We start from the raw sequence: 23101 nt of genomic DNA, 5'->3' as shown, positions 1-23101 counted from the left end.
CATGTCTCCTCCCCCTCCTTCCACTGTAGTCTCGTCTCCCCCCCTTGCAGCAGTCCATTGCAGTCAGCTGTCTTCAGCTTTGTCCTGTGTAATCCCACTGTCTCTGTCTGTTTGGTCATGCAACATGCAGCACCTGTATAAAAAAGGCCAAAGCAGACTGTACTTCCTCAGGAGCAGCACAGCACAGAAGGACTCATCCAGGCTGGAAAAACGAATCAGGAAGGCTGGCTCTGTGGTCGGCATGAAGCTGGACACTTTGGTGACAGTGGCAGAGAAAAGGACATTAAAGAAACTGCTGGACATTATGGACAATGCTGGGCATCCTCTGCACACGGTGGTAAATAATCAGAGGAGCCTGTTCAGCGACAGGTTGCTTCTCCCAAAGACAAGAACCAACAGGCTTAAAAACTCCTTTGTCTCACACGCCATCAAACTCCTCGTTGGAGGGGAGAGGGAGGGGAAACAGGAGGACAAAGGAGGGCGGGAACAACTGAGCTGTAGTGCTTTTTTTTTTTCAACTGTGCAATATTTGCAATATTGTTTTATATTCTACCTTTTTTGTGGGGCAAATAATATTGACACCAGTCATTTTGTGTTTTTCTGAAATTATTCTGTTATTGTGTACAAAATATTAAAAACATTAAGCTATAGGGAAATCCTCTAGTTGAAAATCCTGTTTAAAAAAAGCACTTGGGACAATTGTGTTGGTGACAGCTTTTGTTATAATATCAATAATATTTCTATGAATATGGGATACTGTTACATGTTTATGGGCTCAAAATGTGGTCATAAATATTTTGTACTTGTAAATCGGTTTTGTACTTGTAAAAAAGATTTGTATGTGTAAAAAAGATTTGTGCGTGCGTAAAAAAGATTTGTATGTGTAAAAAAGATTTGTGCGTGCATAAAAAAGATTTGTATGTGTAAAAAAGATTTGTGTGTGGACTTACAACTACGAATTTTGAACCTATTTTTCTTCCTTTAAGCTGATTGGTCAATGTCATGTCAATCACAAATTAAACAATCCAATCAGAGAACAGGTGGGTTTGGCTGTCGGAGGGGCACTTTTTTGAACTGCTGGGCCCTATTTCAGGAAGCCGGTTTAGAAAACTCAGAGTGAAAAACGATACTCAGGGTTGAGTAACCCCGAACTGTCCAACTCGGAATATTCGGTTTCAGAAAGGCTGATAACAATTAGTTCAATCAACACGGAGTTGCTTTAACCCCAAGTGAAGCCCGCGGACGAGGATACATAAAGCCCTGATAAGCGGAGCACAGATTAAGCGAGTCACCATGGAGACGGAGGGAAAGAAGGCGCGGTCAATGTATTTTACAGCGCTTGAGGCCGAAATTCTGATGGCAGCATATGCCGATAACATGCAAATTTTGCAGAAAAAAGGTAACACAGCCTCAGCTGCCAAAGAAAGGGAGCATGCATGGCAAAACATAGCCGACAGAGTCAATGCGTGAGTGTTAATTTAAACATTGATCGAGGGATTTCCACCCATTTAACACGTTATTTTAATATATTTTATTTTGTATTTTATACATTTTATTTTGTGATGTGATTTGAGCGCAGGTGCAACCCAACAGGCCCCAAACGTGCCTGGCAGCAAGTAAAAATGAAATATAAAAATATAGTCCAAACAGGTAAGGTGTAATTGTATTATGAGCCATAGTGCTTGGTCTGTTTGTCCGATGTAAATCAATTGCAGTTAGAGGCTACATTAATTTCCCCTCTGTAAGCACTTATTGAAATTATCTGAGCACATTACAAGTACATATTTGCTTACTCTGTATGCTCAAATGTGACCCGTTATAGCCACTAGAAAAAAAGCGGAGGCCCGAAAAACAGGTGGGGGTCCTCCACCACCACTCACAGAGCCTGGCCACTTGGCTTCCACATTTGTGATAATGTTGGCAGCATCACATATGATCTTCACAGTGCAGAGAACACAAATTAGCATCCATTACTATAATGAAATAATTTGTTAGTTTGACATGCTACAGGGAACTATGTACCTGTACATTAATGCTGTGGAAAGACTTCCTGTTCACATAGTCTCCTTCATTTACTGAAGGAGCAATGATTGGAATGTGAGTGCCATCTATACAGCCAATCACGCCTGGGAACCCTGAAAATAAATGTAAAATTTAAGTAGTAGTTCAAGTATCACCACATCATGAATTAAGTTTTGTTCATCCTGCTACCTGCAATTTTGTGGAATCCCTCTTTGATAAATCTTGTGGGTCTATGACCGGGGAACACCACAGACGAGTGCAGGAGACGTTTCAGTGCAACTGTAACATTCCTGACTGCCCGACAGACGGTAGCCTTGGAAACGTGCTCAGCGTCATCAATATTATACAGAAAGCTCCCATTCGCAAAAAACCGAAGTGCAATACAAATAATATTACAGAACTGAGAGAATGTCCGCGATCATAGCTGGACTGGCCATCGGGCATACCGGGCATTTGCCCGGTGGGCCGCTGGTGACTTTTTGTTTTTAGGGGCCGATGGATTTTTTTTTTTTTTTTTTTAGGAAGGGTATATATAATGAAAGGTGTTGGATTGGCCAGTTGGTCATGATCGACTCTGGGCTGGACCAATTACAGCCGAGGAGGCCGGATGCACCCTCCCCCTTGTTTAGCAATCACGTGATTTTCGCGCATTGCATGCCGGGAACTCGTGGCAAAACAATCCATGTACCGCATCAAATGCAAGCATTTGCAGCACCGCAAAACGTTCATTCTCCGGTTCCAATACCTTCTTGTTTTTTCTTTGCCGCACAAAAAAGTAATGTACAAAACAAAAGGAGAACAATGCCGGTCCGTACAAAGACAGACTTGATGAAAAGTCAAAGAAAAGATACGAGGAAAAAAATCAAAGGAGTGAAAGGGTCAGACCCTTACGAGCACACAGAGGGACAAAAGACGTTAGCGTGCTGCCCAACTTTCACCACGCTCATATTTATAATTACATGGTTCTTGGAGTGAGTGCATACACTCATGAAGTTTAGTAACTTCATGAGTGCATACACTCATGAAGTTTAGTAACTTCAGGTCACTGCAACAAGCCCAGGTACAGTTTACCGACGGATGGGTACAGGACCTTGAAATGCACCGTGTAGAACGAAAGACCATCGTACGAACAAAGGTAAGTTTACCAGTCTCACAAATCGTCGTCATAAATACACATTCGTTAACCGTTTATTAATATAACCTTTGAGCTCAACGGTAATTAATTAGTAGTGGAAATAATTTCTGGTTCATTACAGAAATGTAGCAGTGACAATAATATTGTATGTTGTAATCGTACTGGACAATTAGTGATACAAAACAACTGTTTTATCCTGTGAATAAAAGTATATGTTTTTGTCAGTGTACCATGGTAATAACAGAAGTGAAACGCAATATTGTGTCAGGACAATTCACTATTTATGCACAATAAACAAAGGAGCGACAATTTCTGTTCAGCGCCAGACTTGCTTGTAACCTATATCACCAATTATGTTAAGAAAAATGACGTAATAATACTACAAAACTCTGACCTTTGTGGGAATGCTTGGAGCAGACTAACATGTGAGCTGGAGTGTTCTGAGACGTTATATTTGGTATATCCAGACCATCCGTCGGCTCTTACTTCGGAAACATGGCTTAAAAAATTTCTCTTCAACGACGTAATCCGATTAAAAAAAACGATCTCTTTACCCGTCGGCTTCCCGTGGCTGTCATGCGACCGGCTATTGCAGTTAATAATACAACAGCTTCTTGACATTTTTTGGGTTTCTTTTTATCGCTGTGTGACTGAGTTCAATTGAAAGTCTGCGTGCGCTAGTACCTCTTGCCACAAGTTCCCAGAATCCTTTGCGGTTTTACCCCTGAATGACGTCACATTTATCCTGGTGGGCCGGTCTCTAGTCAAAATGCCCGGGCCGATTTTTTGTCCCAGTCCAGCCTTGTCCACGATGTGTCCTATGAGCAATATTAGGCCTGAGGATGTTATTCAAATGAATTATAGATTGTGCTGAAAAACGGTGACGTTCACACAGAAAATCATCAGGAAATGATAAAATGTCCAAACGCGCTCTAACCACTCTCTCCCGGCGGAGAGCTCTGCGGAGAATTTGGGCTTCAACATCTACTGGCTCTTCAAGGAAGGGGCACGCCATGTCTGACACTTCCTACAGTCAGGTTTCCGACAAAGAGGCGGGGACAGTCAGGGTTAGTTGCAGTAATCCTGCCGGGGAGCAGGTTAGCTTCACGGAGTGTGTCGTCATAGTAACTCAGTCAGAATTCATCTGAACTCGCTTTGTGAAACCAAAAACCCAGAGTTTTCGTTAACTCAGGGTATACTTACTCAGAGTTTGCACTAAACCGGCTTCTTGAAATAGGGCCCAGGTCATAACTTCTTACCTGAAGTTCAGTTCCTCTGCCACTATGACCGGCGGCCGCCTCGGGTCTCTCCTCCTCTTGCCTCCCCTTTCCCTTATCCACCTGCTGGCCTCCACCACTTGCTGATGATGCTAAATCTGTGGAAGCTATGCCATAGCTACCGCCAAACAATTCAGTTATTTTTACACATTTGGCAGCGTGTGCCTGAAGGGCTTGTTTCTTTTTGGCCCTAATTTTTTCTGCACCTTCTTTCCTTTTTTTGTTCTCCATTTTCTTTAGTTCGTTGCTAAACAAGGGGGCGGGTGCATCCGACCTCCTCGGCTGTAATTGGTCCAGCCCAGAGTCGATCATGACCAATTGGCCAATCCAACACCTTTCATTATTTATACCCTTCCAAAAAAAAAAAAAAATCGATCGGCCCATAAAAACAAAAAATCGCCAGCGGCCCACCGGGCAAATGCCCGGTATGCCCGATGGCCAGTCCAGCTATGCGTGGGGTAACGAGAAGCGATTAACACCTCACGACCAGCTCCCGATCATCAATCGCTCGTGAGGGTGTCACCACAGGTGCTCACACTGCTCACGCGCAAACACGTAAACGTCGGTGAAAAAGACGGTGCAGCACGGTAGTGCAGCGTGTGATCTGGACACAAGCGATGGAGGCACAACTTGTAGAACTTTGGAAAGCTCATCCGAGCCTTTTCGATGTGGCTTCACAAAATTATCACGACCACAACAACCGTGAAAATAGTTGGATTTACATTGCTGCTCAATCACAGCTGCCTGATCAATGTTTTTCATTAGCAATTTAGCAAAGTTGATGGTGGTGGTGGTGTAGGAGCCATATGAGTTGTTTCCGTCTGACTAAGTGGGTTCACTCTAAGAAATGAAACATGGGCTTTTTAAAAATTAATTCTTAGTTTTATGTTCAATATACTTAAAATTGTTAATCTTATGGGTGTAATTAATATTTTTAAATTTGATTTAATTAATTCTATACCGTTTTAATGTTAAATAATATTGATATTTCCAATTTATTGAACACACTTAATTAAATCCAAAGAGCCCTTTCCACATCCTTTCTGAGCATGCGCAGAGAATGGAAAAAAAAATATCTTCGCGCATACGCATTGACCTTCTTCATCTACGCCACAGTGTGCTTTGGCCACGTGTCTGGAAAGAGGGATTAATCACGATTCATCCGTTGGAGTTAAGGTAATTTCTTCCTATTTTTAATAGAATATAATTTAACTAGTACTTTGTGATAATATATGGCGTATATTTTTCCGGTAAATATGTAGGCAGTATGTGTTCTGTAGGTTGTAGCATTTTGCTAGCATTGGAAACATTCATTTGCATATTCGACGTTACTGCACATCTGAATATTGTCCCATCTGCGTTTAAAATATATATATGTATATATATATATATATATATATATATATATATATATATATATATATGTCGCAGACGGTGAAGGCGCTGCAGGGAAAACAAATCCTTTTTTGTCTCCCCACTTTTGCATGCACAGCGGTGGGCCCGAGTGAAGACGGCACTGAAGATTTGCCTTTGTCTATAGTGTTTTACCCATTTGGGGTCATGTGTGAGTTGCCGTCCACTTTTAACCTGTGTGCTATGTCGATTTGTTTTTAAATGGTTCCCTGCAGCGCTTGTCCTGGCTCACGGGCAATCGTACAGTTTTATAGTGTCTAATAAGGTAAAGTTTTTAATTGCTTTAGGTGCCACTGTTACACTGTTTTTTTTATTTTGTATTAAAAATTAAACTCTTTTAAACTGACTGTGCGCCTACGGCTCTGTCCTAGTTTAAATAGGTACCTACCACGGGTCACATTTAGTTACATGGTTCTATCTTGATAAGCTGTCTTATCACAGATTAATTTTTCAAAAATATTAATGATTTAAGCAAGGAAAGGGCTACATGTCAACATACAACTCTTTATTTCTATTAATGTCTTACTTCATTCCTACCTGATTGACATGTTTAGGATTGTGAGTGATTGGCACACTGTAGTGGTAAAAGTTGCTACCAATCAAATTAGACTGGGGCATGACGCAGACTGGGGCATGTTCAGAAACAGCTCCGATGATGATGTCAACGTGTTTACGGAAGCGGTTGTGGGATTCATCGGGAAACTAGCGGATGATACCGTGGAGACAAAGACTATCACAACGTTTCCTAACCAGAAGCCGTGGGTGGATAAAACCATCCGCGACGCTCTGAGATCCCGCACCGCTGCCTACAACACGGGACTCACGACGGGGGACATGGACCCGTACAAAGCCGCGTCATATAACGTGCGGAGGGCGGTAAAAGAGGCGAAGCAGCGCTACGGGAGGAAACTAGAGTCACAACTCCAACAGAGTGACTCTAGGAGCCTGTGGCGGGGACTAAGGACAATAACGGACTATAAAGCACCAACAACCGGTATGACGAATGCGGCCGTAACTCTGGCAGACGAGCTGAACACTTTCTATGCTCGCTTCGAGGCTGCAGCTAAGGACTCCAACAATGCTAGTGCTAGCGGCGCTAACGGCTGCAGACAGGAAGATACTGCCAGCACCGGAAACGTGCTCGTCATCTCAGAGCATGAAGTAAGGAGAGCCTTCAAAAGAGTGAACACCAGGAAAGCAGCAGGACCAGACGGCATCCCAGGTCGTATCCTAAGAGACTGCGCATACCAGCTAGCTCCTGTGTTCACTGAGATATTCAACATCTCTTTATCTCAGTCGGTGATCCCCACATGCTTCAAAGAGTCCATCATTGTTCCTGTCCCGAAGAAACCCCACCCTGCTTCTCTCAATGACTATCGCCCTGTAGCCCTCACCTCAGTAGTGATGAAGTGCTTTGAACGCCTGGTCAGAGACTTCATCATTTCTTCACTACCAGACACACTGGACCCACTACAGTTCGCTTACCGTCCAAATCGTTCCACAGACGATGCCATCTCTCATCTCCTCCACACATCACTCACTCACTTGGACACTAGAAGGGGGAATTATGTTAAAATGCTCTTCATAGACTACAGCTCTGCATTTAACACCATAATTCCCTCCACACTCACCACCAAGCTGGAGCATCTGGGACTCAGCTCATCTATGTGTCAGTGGATCTCCAACTTCCTAACTGGCAGACCACAGGCAGTAAGGATGGGCGGACATGTCTCAGCCTCCACCACTCTCAGCACTGGAGCCCCCCAGGGGTGTGTTCTGAGCCCCCTGCTGTACTCTTTGTACACATATGACTGTGTGGCCACTACCAGCTCCACCACCATCATCAAGTTTGCTGACGACACCGTCGTGGTGGGCCTGATCTCTGATAACAACGAGACGGCCTACCTGAAGGAGATTAGGAATCTGGAGAACTGGTGCCAGAGGAACAACCTCCTTCTAAACGTCAGTAAGACAAAGGAGCTGATAGTGGACTTCAGCACTAAGCAGGAGAGGAACTACCAGACCCCCGTCATCAACGAGTGCCCAGTGGAGAGAGTGGACAGCTTCAAATACCTCGGAGTTCACATCACGCAGGACCTGTCATGGTCCTGTCACATCAACACCGTGGTGAAAAAGGCCCAACAGCGTCTCTACCACCTCAGACGCTTGAGAGACTTCCAACTGCCCTCCAAGGTGCTCAGGAACTTTTACTCGTGCACCATAGAGAGCATCCTGACGGGAAACATCTTAACCTGGTTCGGGAACAGCACCATGCAGGACAGACGAGCTCTACAGAGGGTTGTGCGGTCAGCTGAGCGCACCATCCGCTCCGAGCTCCCTGACCTGCACTCAATCTACAGCAGGCGGTGCTGGACCAAGGCCAGGAAGATCGTGAAGGACTGGCGGTCCATCACAGAGGGACTCCAGGAGCGCTGGAACTTTCCTCTGTGCTGTGCAGCTCTGGATGGGAAGCACGTCCAGACAAAGGCGCCCCATATATCATATAGGAGACACACACATTGATATACACTAAATATTTATTTCATTTCTTTTTTGTGGTGCCCAAATTTATGCACCTGCTTCATTTTGTTTAAACAATTATTGCACACTTTCTGTAAATCCAGTAAACTTCTTTTCACTTCTCAAGTATCACTGTGTGTGTCTCCTGTATGATATTTAACTGACATTTTTTATTGTAACAACCAACGATTTATACAGGAAAATGATGTCTATTAACAAGGTTGCCCAAACCTTTGCATCCCACTGTATCAGTATATTTTGTCATTAGTATAATATGAAATAAATTCTACATGTGTCAAGTCGTGTGCCAACGTTTGCTGTGTAGTAGAACTGAGACATTAGTCATTATAAACATTTATTTGAAATAATATTAAATTTCTCAAACAGAAAAACATTAAACATAAATATATAAAATATAAGAATTTACAGAGAGACAGGAATAAAAAGGACCAGCTGCTCTCCAGAGCAGGAACAAGGCTGAGGAGGAAATGCTCCATTGGAGACTGGTGTGGACTCTTCAGGGATACCAGGGTGGCCAGCTCCAGCGCCGATCGACCGTCCTGGGACCCGTCCCTCATCTGCCTCAGAGCCGTCCTCCCCTGTGGGCCTGTAAAACAGCACAAAACACAAAGAAATGAGAAGGCTGCTACTAGATTTTAATTTCAACATTGAAAAAAAAACAACCCAAAAACAGGATATAATCAGATTGGTTGTAGACATTTAGTAAAGGTGATCACAAGGCAATCCCACCGACTAAAAAGGTATCAGTGCTTGCTCTACATATCTGTGGGTGCAGCAGCAGGAGCTCAGGGACTGGGGATGCTCTGCTGCAGAATCAGTTGGTTCTATCAATACAGTATTAAATGTTAACAGGTTGGATATAATAATCATAGAGTAGACCAGGGGCGGAGCGTGGGGGTGGCTTACTGGGCTTAAGCCCGGGTTGTTTTGTCAGAAGCCCGGGGTCTTTTGGAGTGTAATTTTTTCATAGTTAGATGCCTGGCTGACAACTGTATAAAACAAAAAGTACACACAATATTCGAAGCACATAGTGCACACTGTGGGAATTTACGACTGTGCGTGAATCCCCCCTCATATCTGTATGATCCGAGCTCAGGCACTAAGCGACTGAGCGAGGGGGCGGGGCAGCTGCTGCCAGCAGTGAGTGCGCTGTTGGAGAGACGGAGCCAGCCATACTAAGGAGAGCTTAAGTTTGACCAGGTACCAAAGCAAATCATTCGTACCGTACAAATAATGTAAATATGACGGTGCATCACGAAAGATTGATATGAAACTGATCACTTGACCAATATTATTTTACTTGCTCTTCAAGTGAATCAACAAATGGCGAAATGAAAAGCCGAACAAATGCTATTTTTTAGAGAGTCTTAGCTTACGTGTGTTTATTTCATATTTTCAGTTCTTACCCTCCCCGACTAAATCGGTTTCAGTTATGTACTGAAACATAAGAATGGACATTAGAGGCTTCTTTCAAAGAAAAAACTATAAAATGTTATTTTATATATTATGCTTTGTATGTTGTTCAGTATATTTCTATGCAAAACAAGAGGGATTTCAGGACACAGCAGGATATTTACATTTGTAACCAGATATTTACACTTTAGGGAGAAAACATAAAACATTTTTACTGTACAACATCAATTTAGAGTAAATTTTTGTTTTAGATAAATATTGAAATATATTTTGAATTAGTTAAATGTCAGAATAAAGAGAGACAGAGCTGTCTATTTATTATCACTTTCATCAAATTTAGGAGTACATATACACTAAGTTTATTGTTAATTAATAAGAAACTCCAGACGATTCCATTCTGAGCTGAAGAAGCTTCTGACAGGTTAGTAGAGTCCATGTGAGTAAATTGGTGGCACAGCTGTGGATGCATATAAGGCAAAACACAAAGCCTGTTTCTGTGACATGTGAAAATCAAGAGATGTCAACCAAAACACCAGGAAAAGAATCGTGGAGCTCCATAAGTGTGGCTCAGTTTGAATACAATTTGGTGCCATTTGCAATTAAGAAATACAGACAGTTTCTCTCTTTACTCTTAAAGTTAACAAATATGTTTTTATATTTATCAATCTAAAAAAATAAACATTTAGTCTGATTTGATGTTACAATTAAAAAAGTGTTTGTGTTTTGATCTGAAGAGTAAATATCTGGTTTCAACTGTATATTTGATGATTGTCAGCACAAAGAGGGAGAGAGAGGAGCAGAGAGGGAGAGAGAGAATGAGGACAGAACAGAGATGAACAAGAGCAGGTGAGACACAGATGTTAGTCAAATGGTTGTTTACCAAAAGTATCACCGTATCATAGGTCCTCATGTATCTCGTACCTAGTGTTTCTTTTTAGGTTTGTTATTTTTCAAATTCTATATTTATTAAGTTATGCAGGCTTGTTCGCACAACAAGGCTAAATAATTATATAAACTTTTCTCAATCTAAATATTGTACTTTGGTAGAATTAAAAAATAAGTGTAGTGCAGGTCTATGATGATTTTTAGTGCTACTATCATCTAGTTCTGATTCTGGTTCTGTCTTGGTTAAGTCCTCAGTAATCCTGATTTTGAACTGTTGTAGTCCTGTTTTAATTCCGGATCAGTTCTGGGTCTGGTTGAATTGGGGTTTAGTCCTCGTGTCTTGATACAGCCCCGACCTTGTTCTGCCTTGCTGCTTAATTAAAAAACTAGTTTAAGGTGTCCTGCACATGTGATATATATTTTTCCCTATATGAAGTCATTCTTTTTTGAACAAAACTCAAAACAGAGCCTATTAATCTTTCAGTCATTTCTAACCCCCCCCCCCCCCCCCCCAAAAAAAAAAAAAAAAAAAAAAATCCCACATGCATACTACCCTTTAGGGCTAAGCCCCGGGTGTTTCAAATGTCTGGCTCCGCCTCTGGAGTAGACAGTGGTCCCTCATTTATTGCAGCAGGGGTTCTCAGAATAACTAGCCCCTGGCCACGCACTTTATACACCATTTTCCCCACACACATGAACATTGGTCACAGTTCTCACAACTGATTCTCAAAGTGCAAACCTTTGTAGATTGCAAAACGTAAAAGTATTATTATGCCGCCGTTTGTCTTCATCTGCCCGCCACTTTCGTGTGCCTTTTTCCCTCGCGGTGCAGGTGTCTATTTCCGAATGAGGCTCATAGTTATGGGTGTTTTTGTGCTGTTTTTTCTATTGGACGTGATGGTTATCAAAACCAAACGTGATAAATTTGGCAAGCGCAGGAGACACGACACGGAGCAGATTTGGCAATCAGGCTGCAGAATGCAATGCTGTACTGTGCAATAAAAAATCAGCGAAAAAGCGAAGCAGTGACGGATGAACAGCGGGACCACTGTGTGCTGTTTATTAATAAACAATAAAATATATTCCTAAATGACAACATGCATGAAAGCAGAACGGTATTTGTACGTCAGTGGGAAAGTAGCGGTGGCTTGCTAGCTTTTGTGAGGCTTCCCCGGGTCAGTAAAGACTTTCAAAAGAGAAATGAATGAACTTACCAGGTTGCCCGATCTCTTCACATATCTTCCTCCAAGCTCGGTCCTTTTTATTCCTGTCTCGGTACAGAAAGCAGCTGGTGTCGTACAGCTCCGGGTTGTTTGCTACCGCATTGATTAGCCTTCCCCTCCATCGAAGTATGAAGGGCTTTGGCTGGATCTGCCCCTTTGACCTAGGTCCTGATTGGTTGTCGCGGCGCGATTTGACGCTTGAGTTCAGATTTTTCCAACTCGAGCGGTAGACGCGAAACGCGCCTATGCACAAAATGCAACACAAAAACTCACGCGCGTGGTTTTATTCGCGAGTCAAATGCCTGAAACGCGCTACACTGACGCGCGTTTCAGGCGTTTTCGCGACGCAAATCTGCTTCCGAATTTTCGCGGGAGCCGCAATCGCGGGTCATCGCGCCTTTCCATTGACTTTACATGTAAACCTGACGCTCTGGCCGCCTCTATCGTGTTCGGTGTGAACACACCGTTACGGGCGCGAGTGAGCGTCCGGGTGATGTAGACGTCGTAGGAAATTCTCGCTCGCACCCGAGCATTTTGTGGCATGTTTTGACCTATTTCGGGCCATTTTCGTGTTGCTGGGGGGTGAACTCTGAATGACCTATTAAATAAAAGTGTAATATCTTTGACACCTAGCGATACAAACGATGATTTTACCAGCACAAACCGACACAAACGGAGCACTAACCACCCAGTATTTTTTCTGTTTTTCTTTTTCTCTCAGGTTGCTGGTTGTGGAATTTGGAGCTGCAGAGATTTGAGCTGTGCTCCAAAAGTGCATGTTGAAGGTACCTAATGCTTGCATATTATTTACTTTTTCCTTAATACGCAATTTTACATTTTGAATTCTCTTATTTGGTCTTTTAGGTTATCACCACAGTTCCACTGCTGTCCACATTCATGAGCAGTCTTGACCAGTACTCTGACCAGTTGATGAAGATTCTACGAAAAAAAGGAGGGGAAACAGCGCGGCGGATCACAGCAGCATTGTCTACAATTTCACAGGTATTCTGTCTTGTTATAATGTTCTGTAACTAATAGATTAGTTGCAGGTTGATCTCAGGTCTGGTTATTAACCTGTATTTTTAACTTTCTTGGGTCATTTTATGCTTGTTCTGTCCTGCGTTATACTTCTCATCTCGCTTTTGGCTTATATTCTGGACTTGGTCCTGACACAAAGCAGAACTAAGTAACTCATGCCCCTAGAGGCCATAAGTGCCGCTGTTGGCATTGTAGCTTTTTTCTTTTCTTTTTTTTGTTACTCATTAATTGTCCAAAGGAATAATTAGCTACACTGAGAAAAGACAAAGGCAGACAACATTTCACATTTCGCCACAACTCAGTAACACAATAGATTTTTTTTCACTCAAACTTGGTATAAATACTGCAAATGTGGTGGTAGCCCGCATACCTCATATTAACGTGACAGTGTGTAGTTTTTGTCATTAATTTTTGGAAATCTCTATCAAAATGTTTTTGATTCCTTTGAACAGCACTCCTATGCAACAACACTTTTCTTCCTTCTTTCGGGTGGTACACCACGCTAAAGCTGCATTTTCCACGACCCAATGTATTGCAATCAATGTAATTGGACTCATAACTTATAATCTTTATGGGAGTGAATTGGTAAGCTTCTCATTCTCTAACACAAAATACTACTTGCTTGCAAAAAGCATGTTTAAAATTACTTAGAAACAATTATGAATTGGTTAAACAACAATAAAAATTGACTTAAGTTCTGTGGGGGTCTCTAAAAACTTCAAAAAAGTAATTGCGCTGCATGTGTTGTTTTGTTTAGAGTTCCAGAATCGAAGTGAAGCGTGAATATATACCTGAATGAGAACCCTGAAAATCTCATCAAAGAGTACATGGTAAGTTTATTTTTAAAGGGATATTCCACCCCTCAGTAAAATTTTGACTGTCATAATTCCCAGAGTTTTGTAAGTTGAAAAATGTATTTTCTAAACAAGCCCAGGCATTCTCCTGTTCTGGCAGCAATCAGTTTTCTTTAAATTAGCTTACAACAATAAAGTGCATGGGAAATACTAGGATTTTGTTTCCATTCACTTACATTGTTTTATGCGAAACTAAAGAAAATAACCCTGGTCAGCAGAATATTGATAATATTATTAATGCATACTCCTTCTGCCCTCTGTCCATGTTTCATGTATCTTCTTCTTGGTCTTTATTTGGTGATAGTCTTAAATCCACATTTTTCTTTGGTCTGTTCTCCTCAGTCTCATTCAGGGATATGTGTAATTAGGATAGTGTGGACCATTTTAACTAAAATGGAGTGAATAGATAGATGATGCGATGACCAAAATACAACGGATTTAAAATATTTCTGTCCTTTTCAGGATTTCAACGTGATGGAAGCTGAAGAGCTTGAGAGGATGGATTTGGCGTGTTTATAAAATAATCCATGAAGGAGCACAGCCTGATGACTCCCTTGAAGATGTTGGCATCATTATCGAGAGATGCACCGTCTTGCAGGATCTTCACGATGTGGCGAGCGGGTGTGCACTTTTGTTTGGGCTAATTTACTGCCTCAATCTGAGTTACCCAAAGCCACTTCGCTACACATTTGAGTTCTTCCAGAAGGTGCTCATGGGACTGGAAGACAAAAAACTGTCTAACAAAATACAAGTGCTGAAGAACAAACTCTGCCAAAAGGAGACGCAATGACTCTTTTTTTTTTTTGTATTTACACTTCATATTAGTTCTCGTGTACCAGGTTTCCATTGTAGGTCAAGGATCTTGAGTGTTATAAATGTTAAAGTGTATGTGCAAACAAATGTGAAAAGGTTCTAAGGTTGTCACCTGTACTCAAGTTAAGTACTGGATTTTTGGTCTTAGCATTTAATTAAGAATATTTTGAGATTTTTGATGCATTTTTTTTATTGTAAAATGTATTATATAATAGAAAACTTATAATTCTGAATCAGATTTTTGTAACTGGGGACTAAATCGTTTTTACCTTTTTGTGTCACTTAAGTATTTTCTGTAATTGCATTATACAGTGATTTTTAAGTAGCTGTGGTAAATCTGCAGATCTGACTATAATCACAAGTTGTATTGAATTTGACATCTTACGGCACACTACAATGTCACTTTGTTGAAACTCGGAAAGTTGTTTCCAATGTTTAAATTTTGGTCATGCACTTTAAGCATTTAATGTTGCCTTATGCAGTGTTGTTCCCTGTTGAAGCTTTGCCTTGTCAAGGCTCACCGTAAATAAAGTTGTTGATGCAGCACCCTTTTTTTGCATTTACACTTTATGTAAGCTTTGGTGTAAGAGTTTTCTATTGAAGTGCAAGGATCTTGAATGTTATAAATGGTAACGTGTGAGCAAGTGTAAAAAGGTTTTTGAGTTGTCACCTGTACTCTAAGTGTTAGACCTTTGCTGAAGACCTCTGAAAGGTCCAAACACCTAATTACAATGTATAGATGACAACTCAGGAACCTTTCTACACTCTAAGAACTAAAACTGATAATTACTTAAATATTTTGGTGCAACACTTTTACACTCAAAAATAATGAGTAAATGCAAAAACAATCACATCTCTTAAATACACCTTACTAATTGAGTAAATCCAACTAAAATGGAATAAGTTGTTATGAACAATTAAAGATGTTACAGTAACATACAAAATTGAGTAAATACAATTGAAAATCTAAGTTAAAACAACAGTAACCAAAAGTTCAAACTACATAAAATATTAATTAGGAAATGCTGAAATGCTTGGCACATTTAACCTACACCATTACAATTATTTGTTTTTAAATAATGGTGCAATTTACTTAATATTTTTAAGTTAATTTAAGCAAAAACGTTAATTACAATTAAGTGTTTATTTTATTTATACACACACACACACACAGGAAAAAAGAACCACGTCAATTCAACATTGTTCACAATGATTTATTTTAAACAGCTTTTTTGTGAATCACACATTTAGCAGATTCCTTCTCTGAACACAGTGAGCTGAAATCTGTTCTACATTCAGTGGATAAAACTTGGATAAAATTTCAGTCACAACAGCCTTATATAATAAAATTGCATCCAAATTGGCATGCTTGATAAAACTCTGTAAAACTGGCATATTGGTGCTAACAACAAGAAAAATGTACCTGCCATACAAAGAATAAAAGTGGCTCAAGTGAACGCAGTGCTTTACCTTTTCAGAAAAGGTCAAATGACAAAAATAAAATTAAGATCCCAAAAAGATATAAATCCTGAAAAAAAACCCCATTTGCACTGTGACATAGTTTTTGAACATCTTATTTTGATTCCAAAAAATTGGGAAGATTATAACTAAAGAGTGACCAAAAAACATCCATAATGATACTCTACCATTTACACCTTAATGTGAATCTGGAAAGTTAATACAAAAACACAGTTTATGGTACAAACATTATTTATGAACAGGAATGTCAAAATAATGAACCTTTTGATGAGCATTACATGTCACTTAACAAGTCTAACACTTTAAGAACAGCCCTGTGAAATTTTGTCTACAATGAACAGAGGTCATTTTTCAGTCTTTGAACCTTGACAGAAAGGTTTCCTGGATCCAGCTCCATGAACACTTTTCGAAATGCTTCAAATGTGCATTTGAAATTCTTGGGGTATTTCAGATCCAGAGCATAGCACAGTCCCAAAAGATAGCAACAGGCTTTGCTCAGATTCCCAAGTTTGCCCAGAACAGTAACGCCTTCAATAACAACACCCACATCAGTAGGTTTGCCTGACCTGTCTTGATTCTGCAGCAGGTAAATCTTCATCACCTCCTCAGCCAAAGCCTCTTCAACAAAGACAGCATCAGCACCGTCCTTTAAAAAGAGAAACAACTGTTTTAAGCTCACATATTTCCAAACATTGAAACAAAAAGTTTCATTTGTATGACATCACCGGTACTTATAATATGTAGACACTGTGCTCCAAAATCTTATAGCAATAGCAAATGCAAATGCTATTCTTTTGTATGCTTTGAAGTGTTTTTTTTTCTTTAGAACAGTATCTTAAAACTTTTCTATGATCTCACAAGCTAAAATAAACTACCGTAATTGTCGGGCTATAAGCCGCTACTTTTTGCACCAGCTTTGAACCCTGCGGCTTTTAGTCAGGTGCGGCTTTTCTCTGGATTGTCCATGATTTTTGTCATATCGTAAGATTTGTTTTGTTTGTTCCGCTGTTGCCTGGCGGAAGGGCATGTGATCAGACACACAGTATCGGGGTTCAAGAGTGGTATGTTGGTCACATGTCCATCCGCCAGGCAACACAGTGCCGTACAAGTAGCGCGAAAAACAAACTTCAAAGTAGCGCTACACGTTCAGCGGGAGGCGTGGATGATGAGCGGTGATAAACTTGCGAAAAGCAAGTTATGCTCAATTCCACCGGTGGATTCTGACAGCGTGGAAAAGTGTGAAAACATCCACGATCACCAACGGATTTGAAGGGCTGGACTGTTGCATGATGGAGAGGAGGACACCGCCACGGCCCTTCTGAGGGTGTTCGACTCTGACACTGACAATGAGGATTTCTTTGGTTTTGAAAGTGACAACGAAGGAGAGAAGCGGAGAGTGGATGACGAAGCCATCCTGAGCCTGTTCGTTTCCGACACTGGAGAAGAGGACTTTGGTGGTTTCAGTGCGCAGGAAGAAGAGAAAGATGGTGGTGAATGACTGACTTTTCTTCTTGTTAAAGCCGTGTCACTGCACCTGAGCCTAAAAGGTAGTCTGAATCTATTTTTCTGGTGTGCTGCAGGTTATTGTTATGTACTACATTTGTTACTCATTTATGAAGCACAGTACATGTGTCCTACTTGTAATTACCGCTACTTGTACATATACCTAAAAAGTTATGCAAATATGTACCCATAACTTGTTTTTCAAGATATTAATAAAAGGGGTGTGTCTCCAAACAGCCATCTCTTTCCTGACAATTCCCTTTGTGCATATTCTCTTACATATGATAAGTCAACATTGAAACACCTGCGGCTTTTGGTCAGGTGCGGCTAATGTATGTACAAACCAGGATTTTCCCCTGATTTTAGCTTGTGCGGCTAATATTCAGGTGCGCTTTGTAGTCCGGGAAATACGGTACTAATATTCCTAAAACAGATTTATTGCACCAACCTCAAAGGTTTTGATTAAGGCACTTGGATCCTCTCCCAGATGGTCAATGAAACATCTGATGATGACTTCTCGTTTTTTCTCGATGGAATTTCCACTCTGTAAAACAGGAAGTCTCAACTGAGGCAAAATTTGCACATTTAAAACATGACTTACCATTTCTAGCTTAAACATAACTATTTTTTTTTCTGTTGTTGACCTGTTTTCACACCCACCATCAAGGTAAGAACACCTGTGGAGCTAAAATATTGAACAGAAACCTAAGAAAAGCCGTTTTTAGTGGAAGGGCCTCTTCAATGCTGTGTTGGAACGTTTTTGTGGTTAGAAAATGCAATCTTCCTTACCTGAAGCAGAAGGTTTAACTGTGCCCTGTGGCGTTGTCCAGCAGCACCTTTCTTGGCTTGAAACAAGGACAGGAGTTTGGATGAATACAAGTCCAACGATGACATGAACTTTGGTTCAAGGTTCAGGGTCGTGATCCTATGAAACGCTGCACTGACCTGGATGGGAGAGGACAAAAAATCTGAAGGCCAAAATTCTGATTCAATCAAAAAAAATAAATAAAAAAATAAAAATCTACCATTTTTTGCAACCTGGACCTTATTTTCTAACATGCAAAAGATTAATTTACACATCCAGACATAAATCCATATAAGTGGAGTTGTTCAGTATGCAGACTAAACCCTCAACATAAAGTATTATCTTCCACTAAGCTTCTAAATTTTATGTTATGAATTGCTTGCACTATTTCCCTGTGAGATTGTATAATCTTAGAGGGAAGAGGCGGAGCCAGGTTGCCCTCTGAACCATCGTCTGCCAGGCAGCGATGCGAGAGGAACACACCGCTGAAGTGGCGCACATATTCAGAATCGTGTCAGCGGCTTTACAGAGAAAGCCTTTCAGCTCCTCTGGCAGCTCTGCTTCCTCCACCTTCCTGGAGATGACAAACGCTAGCAAATCAGTGTTGTTAGTCAATGCAGCTGACTGAACAGTGCATTGATGTGCGCGATCAGTGAACCTTGCTATCAGCTGGTCAAGTTTGGCGGGATGGGCCGGTCGCTGTCCAACGACCTTGGTCATTTTGGTGCCGAAAACTGAAACGAAGCTCGGCTCCAGAGGGGGAACAGGCGGAAAACTCCGGTCTGTGAAGCCCTCTGTGAAGCCCTAGGTAGAGACCGGCGCTCTAATCTTCGCTGGCTCTGCTGCTGCCTCAGAGAGGTTGGTCATCATCCCTGGGAACTGAGGCCAGATGGGATCTGGGCAACGAGAGTGAGTGGAGCCATACCTTCCCGCCAGATCATGGCCTGTATTTATATAGCGCTTTACTAGTCCCTAAGGACCCCAAAGCACTTTACATATCCAGTCATCCACCCATTCACACACACATTCACACACTGGTGATGGCAAGCTACATTGTAGCCACAGCCACCCTGGGGCGCACTGACAGAGGCGAGGCTGCCGGACACTGGTGCCACCGGGCCCTCTGACCACCACCAGTAGGCAACGGGTGAAGTGTCTTGCCCAAGGACACAACGACCGAGACTGTCCAAGCCGGGGCTCGAACCGGCAACCTTCCGATTACAAGGCGAACTCCCAACTCTTGAGCCACGATCATCAGATGGGGGTGGAGCAGGCTGAGGGACGGGAAGTTCCTTCTCACCAGCTGCCTCCTGGATGATGCCAGGCAGATCCAGGAGCAGCGCACCAACAACTGGGAGCGGAGTCCTTGCCGACATGTGAAGGCCAGGGGTGGATGAGCGTCGGCTCATCCACCCTTCTGTCACCAGGCTGCCCAGCTGGGAGGCAGTGGAGCTGCCACCACTGCCGTTTTCCTCACGGTGGGTGGAATCATCCAATTCCGGCCCACCATCGAAGAACTCGATGGCTTCTTCCAGCGAGTGCCTCTCTTAGTGGGAACGCCTCCTCAGCATCAGCCTTGAAAAAGGCTGACCTCCGCTGCTTTTCCTCTGGCGGGAGGAGCTAACAGGAGCAGCAATAGGATTAAGGTGTGAGGGCAAGGTCCGCATGGTGAGGACCGAGGCAGCCCACGCAGACGGCATGTCGGTCATACGACATGATGTAGCCGGTCTGGCAGGATGGACACAGACGGATGGTCTCGCTGGACATCTTCTGGCTGGCTGAAGAAAAACGGTAGAGCCGATTTCCTGGTCTCACCGTAACTTATACTAGACCAGGGTGAGGCCCACACAGCAGGTGGGCGTGGACTAAAATACTTCAGTGCTGCGCGCACAAGGGGAATACCCACTTAAAGGGCTGCGCCTATACTCATGGTGACACTGGATGACAGGCCATGAACTCATCAATATATTTACCGAACTGAAAAATTCTCAAAATTTAGATTTGGCATTTGTATGACTAAAATAACCCACCACAAAACCAGTATAAATATTTAGGTGGTATCACCATCCACTACTCAGCTTGTATAAAACAATATCATATCCTTCCAAAATTTAACACATCAACTCTGAGTAAAATTACCTGCTTTACTTTGTAGTTGATGCAGATTTTTTTCCTGGTGGTGAAGATGGTGCTGAAAAAATACAAATCAAAACTTTATCATTACAAAACATGTCACTGAGTAATCTGCCATAACACCAATCTCTTATAAGAAAGTTTAGCTTGGATTGAAATAAACATTTATTTATGTAAATTGGGAGTAACTAGGCAAGGCAAGGCAAATTTATTTGTATAGCACAATTCAACAACAAGGTGATTCAAAGTGCTTTACAGAGAAACAAAAACAAATAAAAAGCATGATTTAAAATTGATTAAAGCAAGCAAACAAACTAACTAACAAACAAAACAGTATATAAAATCAAAACATAAAATCACAACAGTAGATAAAATCAGTAGTTAAATGTAAGTTTTGAAATTTAAGCTTAAAAGTGTGGATTTGGTGCTTTATTCAAATGCAGCAGAGAATAGGTGAGTCTTCAACCTGGATTTAAATAAACTGAGTGTTTCTGGAACTATACTATACTAACTATCTGGAACTATACTATACTAACTATATACTAACTATACTGGAAATGATGGTACTTTTGGCTTGACCAAAAGGACCAAAGCTTTTTTTTTTCATTATTTTCTGGGATCTGAAAGGAAGTAGGGCCCCCAGTCTAAATTTACTTAAGGCCCCATAGTACTTTGGACCGGCCCTGGATGAGGTAATCTGCTGACCTGGGCGGTCCTGTCAGCGTTCTCTCAAAAACTGGCCCTGTTCGGGACAAAGCTGAAAGCAGCGTCTTATATGCTCTGAAAGACCCCACATAGAACAAGAAAGCTAAGCAGCATGGTTGCTGCTATGAACTGTTCCGCGGGCAGGTCTTCTTAGTTACCAAAGCCATTGATGACGTCTGTTCATCTCCTCCTGAACAACCTGACAGAGTGAGTCAGGCCGCGTGACTACCGCAGCTCCCGCACCGCGACTCAACAGGGCCATTTTCTAGAAATGTCTGAGCACACCTGCTTTCACGTGGTTCCTAAAATGCCCCCAATTAAACGGTCAGGTCGCTGGTACCGGGACATTCCGGTCAAATTACCCGGAACGCAGATAGCGACTCAGAACGTAAAAGGATAAAAGGGCGCGGTTTCCCGCCGCCTTGACTGGAAGACGGGTTGAAAACTTAAATTAACGTGCACAAACACGCTGCGAAAAGTGAGCCACCATGACAAACGCTTTCTTCAGAACATGTTATAAAAGAATGGTGTGGATAAAGACAGCTAATGTAAGAATTGGTCACTTACCTGAAAACGTTACCAAGTCTGCAGTGGATGTGTGTCTGTCTCGTTCAACGTGCAGAAAATCTCCCATGAGGCCATGCTCCTCGCGTGCGGTACATGCCAAAGGTCATTAGTCTTACTCAAAGTTTTAAGTTAGTATTGGGGGACAAAATTATATTGATTTTTGAACCATTAATAATTAAAGTTAAAGACAATGATAAGTATGAATACCAGTGTCTCAGTTATTATGAGTACTTTCTATGAGATATATTGAGTAGATTTAAACAATGCACCCTGTGTTTCAAATACAGAATTTTTTCTTTTAAATAAACTTGAACAAAAGAACTCAGTTCAACTCAAAAACTGGTGTTGAAAATTTAAGCATTCTTTTCAGTATTTTCAACTCAAGATAACACTGTAGTGATTTTCAAAGATTTAATCAAGGTCATCTAACTTAGAATTATAATGATATTTACTAAGCCCCTGAATAATTTTTTAGGGTGCAAGGGCAGGAAGACGCTCCCTTATCTTGGTCTGTACTGGTTTAAACTGATAATCTGCTGTCTCATGAATTTTTACCCTCTATATAAACTGTTGTACTTGTGAATAAAGTTGAGTCAATTTGGGAAGACAACCTGAAGCAGTCTCTGTTTTCTTGTTCTCCCAAGCTGCTCCCGAGCTCGTACTAACACGCTGAATGGCATGCTTGAATATTGCTTGAGAATATATTTGACTGTGTTACAGACTAAGGGACATTCTCTGCTGATAGGTGAAGGTACATTCTCTGCTGATAGACGTCCACGCCTCGAAGGAAGTCGATCCACGGATTAGGCCCTGGAAACCGTTTCCTTCACTACCTATATAAATCCAAGCAGGAAGCATGTTTTAATAGTGTGATTTGGCCATCTGAACATGCTACCTATATAAATCCCAGCAGGAAGCATGTTTTAATAGTGTGATTGGGTCATCTGAACATGCTACCTATATAAATCCCAGCAGGAAGCATGTTTTAATAGTGTGATTGGGTCATCTGAACATGCTACCTATATAAATCCCAGCAGGAAGCATGTTTTAATAGTGTGATTGGGTCATCTGAACATGCTACCTATATAAATCCAAGCAGGAAGCATGTTTTAATAGTGTGATTGGGTCATCTGAACACCCTACCTATACAACGGAGCCATTAACCACGTAAGGTAGCATATTCTGATAAGGTAGCACGGATTGATAGACAAGACTATAAATTTACGCTACGGTAGGATGTTTTGACAGAACACCAGTTCTCGTCGCCAACATTTTTCTTTTGTTAAGCTTACTGT

At 41.6% G+C, this 23101-nt stretch overlaps 1 protein-coding gene and 2 long non-coding RNA genes across 3 annotated transcripts in view; 2 read left to right on the top strand and 1 right to left on the bottom strand.

Moving 5' to 3' along the window:
* Nucleotides 1-23101, top strand: part of LOC308407496 (protein NLRC3-like) — a gene marked incomplete at its 3' end in the record, with an annotated part of 496743 nt that overhangs the window by 186661 nt on the left and 286981 nt on the right. The window lies entirely within an intron of this gene.
* LOC308394640 lies at nt 12525-14538 on the top strand. The gene is made up of 3 exons (XR_013971265.1): nt 12525-12694; nt 12774-12911; nt 14264-14538. It is a non-coding gene; the product is annotated as an uncharacterized lncRNA (long non-coding RNA).
* Nucleotides 15808-22013, bottom strand: LOC308394500. The gene is made up of 5 exons (XR_013971218.1): nt 21807-22013; nt 20541-20592; nt 18386-18541; nt 18045-18140; nt 15808-16739 (listed from the first exon to the last, which is right to left on the bottom strand). It is a non-coding gene; the product is annotated as an uncharacterized lncRNA (long non-coding RNA).

Source organism: Rhamphochromis sp. 'chilingali' (genome assembly GCF_963969265.1).
Source record: "Rhamphochromis sp. 'chilingali' genome assembly, chromosome: 1".
NCBI classification, from domain to species: Eukaryota; Metazoa; Chordata; class Actinopteri; order Cichliformes; family Cichlidae; genus Rhamphochromis; species Rhamphochromis sp. 'chilingali'.
Note: the sequence above shows the minus strand (reverse complement) of the source record. Positions and strands in the feature narration are given on the sequence as shown.